This window comes from Triticum dicoccoides, chromosome 2B (genome assembly GCF_002162155.2).
Source record: "Triticum dicoccoides isolate Atlit2015 ecotype Zavitan chromosome 2B, WEW_v2.0, whole genome shotgun sequence".
NCBI classification, from domain to species: Eukaryota; Viridiplantae; Streptophyta; class Magnoliopsida; order Poales; family Poaceae; genus Triticum; species Triticum dicoccoides.
The window spans coordinates 248130754-248140795 of NC_041383.1; positions in this window are offsets into that span (position 1 = coordinate 248130754).

Sequence of the window (10042 nt, forward strand, 5' to 3'; positions counted from 1 at the left end):
GAATCTGGGCCCGCCATTGCTTCTTCATAGTTCGAAGGTTCACCGTTGTCTAACAACATAATTTCCAGGACAGGGTTGCCATACCACTCTGGTGTGGAACGTGTCCTCGTGGACCTACGAAGTTCAGTAGTAACTTGATCCGAAGTACCTTGATCATCATCATTAGTTTCCTCTCTAGTCAGTGCAGGCAACACAGGAACATCTTCCTGAGTTGTGCTACTTTCAAGAGGTAGTACTTCATCAAGTTCCACTTTCCTCCCACTTACTTCTTTCGAGAGAAACTCTTTCTCCAGAAAGGACCCGTTCTTGGCAACAAAGATCTTGCCCTAGGATATGAGCTAGAAGGTATACCCAATGGTTTCCTTAGGGTATCCTATGAATACGCATTTTTCCGACTTGGGTTCGAGCTTTTCAGGTTGAAGTTTCTTGACATAAGCATCGCATCCCCAAACTTTTAGAAGCGATAGCTTAGGTTTCTTCCCAAACCATAATTCATACGGTGTCGTCTCAACGGATTTAGACGGTGCCCTATTTAAAGTGAATGTAGCTATCTCTAGAGCGTATCCCCAAAATGATAGCGGTAAATCGGTAAGTGACATCATAGATCGCACCATATCCAATAGAGTGCAATTACGACGTTCGGACACACCGTTACGCCGAGGTGTTCCAGGCGGCGTGAGTTGTGAAACGATTCCACATTTCCTTAAGTGCATACCAAATTCGTGACTTAAATATTCTCCCCCACAATCTGATCGTAAGAACTTTATCTTTCGGTCACGTTGATTCTCTACCTCATTTTGAAATTCCTTGAACTTTTCAAAGGTCTCAGACTTGTGTTTCATCAAGTAGACATACCCATATCTACTCAAGTCATCAGTGAGAGTGAGAACATAACGATAGCCTCCGCGAGCCTCAACGTTCATTGGACCGCACACATCAGTATGTATGATTTCCAATAAGTTGGTTGCTCGCTCCATTGTTCCGGAGAACGAAGTCTTGGTCATTTTGCCCATGAGGCATGGTTCGCATGTGTCAAACGATTCATAATCTAGAGACTCTAAAAGTCCATCAGCATGGAGCTTCTTCATGCGCTTGACACCAATGTGACCAAGGCGGCAGTGCCACAAGTATGTGGGACTATCGTTATCAACCTTACATCTTTTGGTATTCACACTATGAATATGTGTAACATCACGTTCGAGATTCATTAAGAATAAACCATTGACCAACGAGGCATGACCATAAAACATATCTCTCATATAAATAGAACAACCATTATTCTCGGATTTAAATGAGTAGCCATCTCGTATTAAACGAGATCCAGATACAATGTTCATGCTCAAAGCTGGCACTAAATAACAATTATTGAGGTTTAAAACTAATCCCGTAGGTAAATGTAGAGGTAGCGTGCCGACGGCGATCACATCGACCTTGGAACCATTCCCGACGCGCATCGTCACCTCGTCCTTCGCCAGTCTCCGCTTATTCTGCAACTCCTGCTTTGAGTTACAAATATGAGCAACCACACCGGTATCAAATACCCAGGAGCTACTATGAGTGCTGGTAAGGTACACATCAATAACATGTATATCACATATACCTTTGGTGTTGTCGGCCTTCTTGTCTGCTAAGTACTTGGGGCAGTTCCGCTTCCAGTGACCACTTCCCTTGCAATAAAAGCACTCACTCTCAGGCTTGGGTCCATTCTTTGACTTCTTCCCGGCAACTGGCTTACCGGGCGCAGCAACTCCCTTGCCATCCTTCTTGAAGTTCTTCTTACCCTTGCCCTTCTTGAACTTAGTGGTTTTATTCACCATCAACACTTGATGTTCCTTTTTGATCTCTACCTCCGCTGATTTCAGCATTGAATATACCTCAGGAATGGTCTTCTCCATCCCCTGCATATTGAAGTTCATCACAAAGCTCTTGTAGCTCGGTGGGAGCGACTGAAGGATTCTGTCAATAACCGCGTCATCCGGGAGATTAACTCCCAGCTGAGTCAAGCGGTTGTGCAACCCAGACATTTTGAGTATGTGCTCACTGACAGAACTATTTTCCTCCATCTTACAACTGAAGAACTTGTCGGAGACTTCATATCTCTCGACCCGGGCATGAGCTTGGAAAACCATTTTCGGCTCTTCGAACATCTCATATGCTCCGTGTTGCTCAAAACGCTTTTGGAGCCCCGGTTCTAAGCTGTAAAGCATGCCACACTGAACGAGGGAGTAATCATCTACACGAGACTGCCAAGCGTTCATAACGTCTTGGTTCTCTGGGAGGGTGCTTCGCCTAGCGGTGCTTCTAGGACATAATCTTTCTTTGCAGCTATGAGGATGATCCTCAGGTTCCGGACCCAGTCAGTATAGTTGCTGCCATCATCTTTCAGTCTGGTTTTCTCTAGGAACGCGTTGAAGTTGAGGGCAACATTAGCGTGGGCCATTTGATCTACAAGACATATTGTAAAGATTTTAGACTAAGTTCATGATAATTAAGTTCATCTAATCAAATTATTCAATGAACTCCCACTCAGACAGACATCCCTCTAGTCATCTAAGTGAAACATGATCCGAGTCAACTAGGCCATGTCCGATCATCACGTGAGACGGACTAGTCATCATCGGTGAACATCTTCATGTTGATCGTATCTTCTATACGACTCATGCTCGACCTTTCGGTCTTCCGTGTTCCGAGGCCATGTATGTACATACTAGGCTCGTCAAGTCAACCTAAGTGTATTGTGTGTGTAAATCTGGCTTACACCCGTTGTATTCGAACGTTAGGATCTATCACACCCGATCATCACATGGTGCTTCGAAACAACGAACCTTCGCAATGGTGCACAGTTAGGGGAAACACTTTCTTGAAATTATTGTGAGGGATCATCTTATTTAAGCTACCGTCGTTCTAAGCAAATAAGATGTAAAACATGATAAACATCACATGCAATCAAATAGTGACATGATATGGACAATATCATATTGCTCCTTTGATCTCCATCTTCGGGGCGCCATGATCATCTTCGTCACCGGCATGACACCATGATCTCCATCATCATGATCTCCATCATAGTGTCTTCATGAAGTTGTCACGCCAACGATTACTTCTACTTCTATGGCTAACGCATTTAGCAATAAAGTAAAGTAATTTACATGGCGTTATTCAATGACACGCGGGTCATACAAAAAATAAAAACAACTCCTATGGCTCCTGCCGATTGTCATACTCATCGACATGCAAGTCGTGATTCCTATTACAAGAACATGATCAATCTCATACATCACATATATCATTCATCACATCCTTTTGGCCATATCACATCACAAGGCATATGCTGCAAAAACAAGTTAGACATCCTCTAATTGTTGTTGCAAGTTTTTACGTGGCTTCTATAGGTTTCTAGCAAGAACGTTTCTTACCTACGTAAAACCACAATGTGATATGCCAATTTCTATTTACCCTTCATAAGGACCCTTTTCATCGAATCCACTCCAACTAAAGTGGGAGAGACAGACACCCGCTAGCCACCTTATATAACTAGTGCATGTCAGTCGGTGGAACCTGTCTCACGTAAGCGCACGTGTAAGGTCGGTCTGGGCCGCTTCATCCCACGATGCCGCCGAAGCAATATAAGACTAGTAGTGGCAAGAAAATTGACAACATCTACGCCCACAACAAGTTTGTGTTCTACTCGTGCATAGTAACTACGCGTAGACCTAGCTCATGATGCCATTGTTGGGGAACGTTGCAGAAAATAAAAAATTTCTACGCTTCACCAAGATCAATCTATGGAGTCATCTAGCAACGAGAGAGAGGAGTGCATATACATACCCTTGTAGATCGCGCGCAGAAGCGTTCAAGAGAATGGGGTTGAGGGAGTCGTACTCGTCGTGATCCAAATCACCGGAGATCCTAGCGCCAAACGGACGGCACCTCCGCGTTCAACACATGTACGGTTGGGAAGACGTCTCCTCCTTCTTGATCCAGAAGGGGGAAGGAGAGGTTGATGGAGATCCAGCAGCACGATGGCGTGGTGGTGGATGCAGCAACGATCTCGGCAGGGCTTCGCCAAGCACAGCGAGAGGGAGAGGTGTCACGGGAGGGAGAGGGAGGCTCCAGGGGCTGGGGTGCGCAGCCCTCCCTCCCCAACTCTTTATATAGGGGTCCAGGGGGGTGCCGGCCCTCTAGATCCCATCTAGATGGGGGGGCGGCGGCCAAGGGGGGTGGCTTGCCCCCAAGCCAAGTTGGTGCGCCCCCCACCCCTAGGGTTTCCAACCCTAGGCGCAGGGGGGCCAAGGGGGGCGCACCAGCCCACCAGGGGCTGGTTCCCCTCCCACTTCAGCCCACGGGGCCCTCTAGGATAGGTGGCCCCACCCGATGGACCCCCGGGACCCTTCCGATGGTCCCGGTACAATACCGGTGACCCCCGAAACTTTCCCGATGGCCGAAACTGGACTTCCTATATATAAATCTTCACCTCCGGAACTTCTCGTGATGTCCGGGATCTCATCCGAGACTCCGAACAACTTTCGGGTTACCGCATACTAATATCTCAACAACCCTAGCGTCACCGAACCTTAAGTGTGTAGACCCTATGGGTTCGGGAGACATGTAGACATGACCGAGACGCCTCTCCGGTCAATAACCAATAGCGGGATCTGGATACCCATGTTGGCTCCCACATGCTCCTCGATGATCTCATCGGATGAACCACGATGTCGAGGATTCAATCAATCCCGTATACAATTCCTGAGGGAGTCCTGGACTAGGGGGTGTCCGGACAGCCGGACTATCATCGTCCGCCGGACTCCAAGACTGCGAAGATACAAGATTGAAGACTCCGTCCCGTGTCCGGATGGGACTTTCCTTGGCGTGGAAGGCAAGCTTGGTGATACGGATATGTAGATCTCCTACCATTGTAACCGACTCTGTGTAACCCTAGCCTCCTCCGGTGTCTATATAAACCGGAGGGCTTTAGTCCGTAGGACACAACATACATTACAACAATCATACCATAGGCTAGGTTTAGGGTTTAGCCTCCTTGATCTCGTGGTAGATCCACTCTTGTACTACCCATATCATCAATATTAATCAAGCAGGACGTAGGGTTTTACCTCCATCGAGAGGGCCCGAACCTGGGTAAAAACATCGTGTCCCTCGTCTCATGTTACCATCTGCCTAGACGCACAGTTCGGGACCCCCTACCCGAGATCCGCCGGTTTTGACACCGACATTGGTGCTTTCATTGAGAGTTCCTATGTGTCGTCATCGATAGGCTTGATGGCATCTTCAACCAACAACGCTGTCCTGGGTGAGATTTTTCTCCCCGGACAGATCTTCGTATTCGGCGGCTTCGCACTGCGGGCTAATTCGCTTGGCCACCTGGAGCAGATCGAAAGCTACGCCCCTGACCGTCAGGTCAGATTCGGAAGCCTAAACTTCACGGCCGATGTCCGCGGAGACTTGATCTTCGACGGACTCGAGCCACAGCCGAGCGCGCCGCATTGTTACGATGGGCATGATGTAGCTCTGCCGCCGAACAGTGCCTTGGTGGCTGCACATGAATCCGCTTCGGCTATCAGTCCGGAGCCGATCGCCCAGATCGAGGATCGGTGGGTAGACGCCGCCTACGGGGCTTCAACTTCCACGGCGATGGAGCCGAACATCGATCTTGTCCCCCGCGAAACCCGTGATTCCGAGGTGCCGGACTCCTTGCCGGACTCTGAACCTCCCGTGCCCCTACCAATCGATTCGGATTGGGCACCGGTTATGGAATTCACCGCCGCGGACATCTTCCAACACTCGCCCTTTGGCGGCATCCTAAATTCGCTAAAGAATCTCTCGTTATCGGGAGAATCCTGGCCGGACTATGGCCAGGACGGTTGGGATACGGACGACGAAGAAATTCAGAGCCCACCCACCACCCACTTTGTAGCCACTGTCGACGATCTAACCAACATGCTAGACTACGACTCCGACGACATCGACGCTATGGACGACGATGCCGGAGACGAACAGGAACCAGCGCCTATAGGGCACTGGAAGACCACCTCGTCATACGACATATATATGGTGGACACCCCAAAAGACGGGGACGGCGAAGAAGCAGCGGAGGCAGACTCTTTAAAGAAGCAGCCCAAACGCCAGCGTCAGCGGCGCCGCTCTAAATCCCGCCACGGTAAGAATGGAGATTCTGGCACAGGAGATAATAATACCCCAGAGAGTGCCGAAGACAATCCCCTCCAGCAAGATTCAGCGCAGGAGGATGCAGAAGCAAGCCCTCATGAGAGGGCGGCAGACGAAGATGTGACGCCCCCGATTCAATCGTACACTAATCATGCACGCAAATGTGTACGATCAAGATCAGGGACTCACGGGACGATATCACAACACAACTCTAAAACATAAATAAGTCATACAAGCATCATAATACAAGCCAGTGGCCTCGAGGGCTCGAATACAAGTGCTCGATCATAGACGAGTCAGCGGAAGCAACAATATCTGAGTACAGACATAAGTTAAACATACGAACAACGGGGGATGAACAGATACTCAATAAGTGCGAGGAATTTTCAATAGGGATATTCATGTGGTAAAGAACTGCAAGGCAGTAAGCTTAAAGGATTTTCGGAACAACGGGGAGCAATTTAGGGCATCTTGTAATAACAAGAGCAACTGGGGATGAAGGTATGAACGGCAATTGTAGGTAGTTATCCATAAGGTAATTTCGGTGGTAGGGAATTGCAAATGCGACGGACACAGAGTCTCGAGAGAACATCAGAGAGTATCTTCAAAATCTTCTGGTGCAGCAGGCGATCATCGGTAATAAGGGGCTCTTCAGGTGAAAGTGATCACGAGATCCTAATGTTAGATTTAGTAAAATTCATTAAACCCGAATAGAAGAGAGATCAGAGTCCCAGAGTATAGGTCGAGGAATAAAAGATCCTAATACCACCCAATGGCGACGTGGGCCCGTAAGGCACACAGCCAAGTTAATAAAAGTTTTGCAATGACTAGACTCAACTTCGGCCAAGGAGTTGGAAAGGGGGATTCCTACAGGCAGTCGGCTCTGATACCAACTTGTGACGCCCCCGATTCAATCGTACACTAATCATGCACGCAAATGTGTACGATCAAGATCAGGGACTCACGGGACGATATCACAACACAACTCTAAAACATAAATAAGTCATACAAGCATCATAATACAAGCCAGGGGCCTCGAGGGCTCGAATACAAGTGCTCGATCATAGACGAGTCAGCGGAAGCAACAATATCTAAGTACAGACATAAGTTAAACAAGTTTGCCTTAAGAAGGCTAGCACAAACTGGGATACAGATCGAAAGAGGCGCAGGCCTCCTGCCTGGGATCCTCCTAACTACTCCTGGCCGTCGTCAGCGGCCTGCACGTAGTAGTAGGCACCTCCGGTGTAGTAGGGGTCGTCGTCGACGGTGGCGTCTGGCTCCTGGACTCCAACATCTGGTTGCGACAACCAGAAAGAAAGGAAAGGGGGAAAAGGGGGGAGAAAGCAACCGTGAGTACTCATCCAAAGTACTCGCAAGCAAGGAACTACACTACATATGCATGGGTATATGTGTAAGGAGGCCATATCGGTGGACTGAACTGCCGAATGCCAGAATAAAAGGGGGATAGCTAGTCCTATCGAAGACTACGCTTCTGGCAGCCTCCGTCTTGCAGCATGTAGAAGAGAGTAGATTGAAGTCCTCCAAGTAGCATCTCCAAGTAGCATCTCCAAGTAGCATCTCTAGGTAGCATCTTCAGGCGCATCGCATGGCATAATCCTACCCGGCGATCCTCCCCTCGTCGCCTTGTGGAAAAGCGATCGCCGGGTTGTCTGTGAAACTTGGAAGGGTGTGTTTTATTAAGTATCCGGTTCTAGTTGTTATAAGGTCAAGGTACAACTCCAAGTCGTCCTGTTACCGAAGATCACAGCTATTCGAATAGATTAACTTCCCTGCAGGGGTGCACCAACTTACCCAACACGCTTGATCCCATTTGGCCGGACACACTTTCCTGGGTCATGCCCGGCCTCGGAAGATCAACATGTCGCAGCCCCACCTAGGCAAAACAGAGAGGCCAGCACGCCGGTCTAAACCTAAGCGCACAGGGGTCTGGGCCCATCGCCCATAGCACACCTGCACGTTGCGAGGGAGGCCGGAAGCAGACCTAGCCTAGCAGGCGTTCCAGTCCAATCCGGCGCGCGCCGCTCCGTCGCTGACGTCTGAAGTGCTTCGGCTGATACCACGACGTCGGGATACCCATAACTACTCCCGCGTAGATGGTTAGTGCGTATAAGCTCGTAGCCAACTCAGATCAAATACCAAGATCTCGTTAAGTGTGTTAAATATCCGCGAACGCCGGACAGGGCCAGGCCCACCTGTCTCCTAGGTGGTCTCAACCTGCCCTGCCGCTCCGCCACAAAGTAACAGTCGGGGGCCGTCGGGAACCCAGGCCCACCTCTACCGGGATGGAGCCACCTGCCCCTTCAGCCCCCATCTCCGAACAGTATCACAGGTAATGTAACTGTGTAAAGTATATCGTATATGTCCGTGATCACCTCCCGAAGTGATCACGGCCCAGTAGTATAGCATGGCAGACGGACAAGAGTGTAGGGCCACTGATGGAACACTAGCATCCTATACTAAGCAGTAGGATAGCAGGTAATGGTAACAACAGTAGTAGCAAGGACAGGCTATGCATCAGGATAGGAATAACGGAAAGCAGTAACATGCTACACTACTCTAATGCAAGCAGTATAGAGAAAAGAGTAGGCGATATCTGGTGATCAAAGGGGGGGCTTGCCTGGTTGCTCAGACAAGGAGGGGTCGTCGGTGACGTAGTCGTACTCGGTGGCATCAGCGTCGGTCTCGTAGTCTACCGGAGATAAGAGGGGGAAGAAACAATGAATACAATGCAAACATAAACACGACGATGCGTGACGTGACAATGAGCGGTGCTAGGTGTGCCCTAACGTGGTATGAGGTGGTACCGGTTAAGGGGGGAAACATCCGGGAAAGTATTCCCGGTGTTTCGCGTTTTCGACCAGAGGAGCCGGAGGGGGAAAGTTGCGAGTTCGATAGGTTAGGGGTGTGTGGCGAACGAACGGACTGCGTATCCGGATTCGTCTCGTCGTTCTGATCAACTTTCATGTAGAAAGTATTTTCATCCGAGTTACGGATTAAAAGATATGATTTTCTAAAGATTTGATCATTTTCTGATTTTAATTATTTATTTAAATTCAACATTATCCAAGACAGTGTTTGCTGACGTCATCATGATGTCAGCATGACGTCAGCAGTCAACAGAGGTGTTGACTGGTCAACTGACGTGTGGGTCCCACTAGTCATTGACTGTTTAGTCTAATTAGTGTTTAACTAATCTAACTACTGTTTAATTAAACTAATCAGTTAGTTAGGTTAATGTAATTATGATTAATTAACTTAATTAATTCCTTAATTAATTAATTAATTAAATTATTATTATCTATTTATTTATTTTATTTATTTTATATATTATTTTTAATTCCTTTTTTTAACAAAACGTTCTGGGGCTGGGGCCCCCATGTCAGTGGCCCCAGGGGGCCTTAACGGGTGTGGGCGCATGGGCGCGCGGGTGCAGGAGGCTACGGGGCGCCCGTTAGCGGGCCGAGCCCCTGACCCAACGCAACAGGGCACCGGCCAGGGGAGTCGTCGGCCGCGGTGGCCGGAGCGGCCGGAGCAGGGGCGTCGATGGAGAGGGGTTGGCCGCGGCGCGGGCCAACAGCGCGGTTGGGGGGCGGCGGAGCCGCGGCAGCACGACAAGAGGAGGGCTGGGGCTTGCCGAGGCCGTGGGCGGTGCGGCCGGACCAGGACGACCCGAGCAGGGGCTCATCGACGCAGGCAAGAGCGCCACGGGTGCGGTGGTCACCGCGAGTCCATGGCCGGAACGGGGCGTGTGTGCGGACGGGGGCGGGCGCGAGCGCGCCCGTTGACACACCGGGCTGGGTCGGAGCTAGGCGCGTGCCGGGGTGCCGTTCAGGCACAG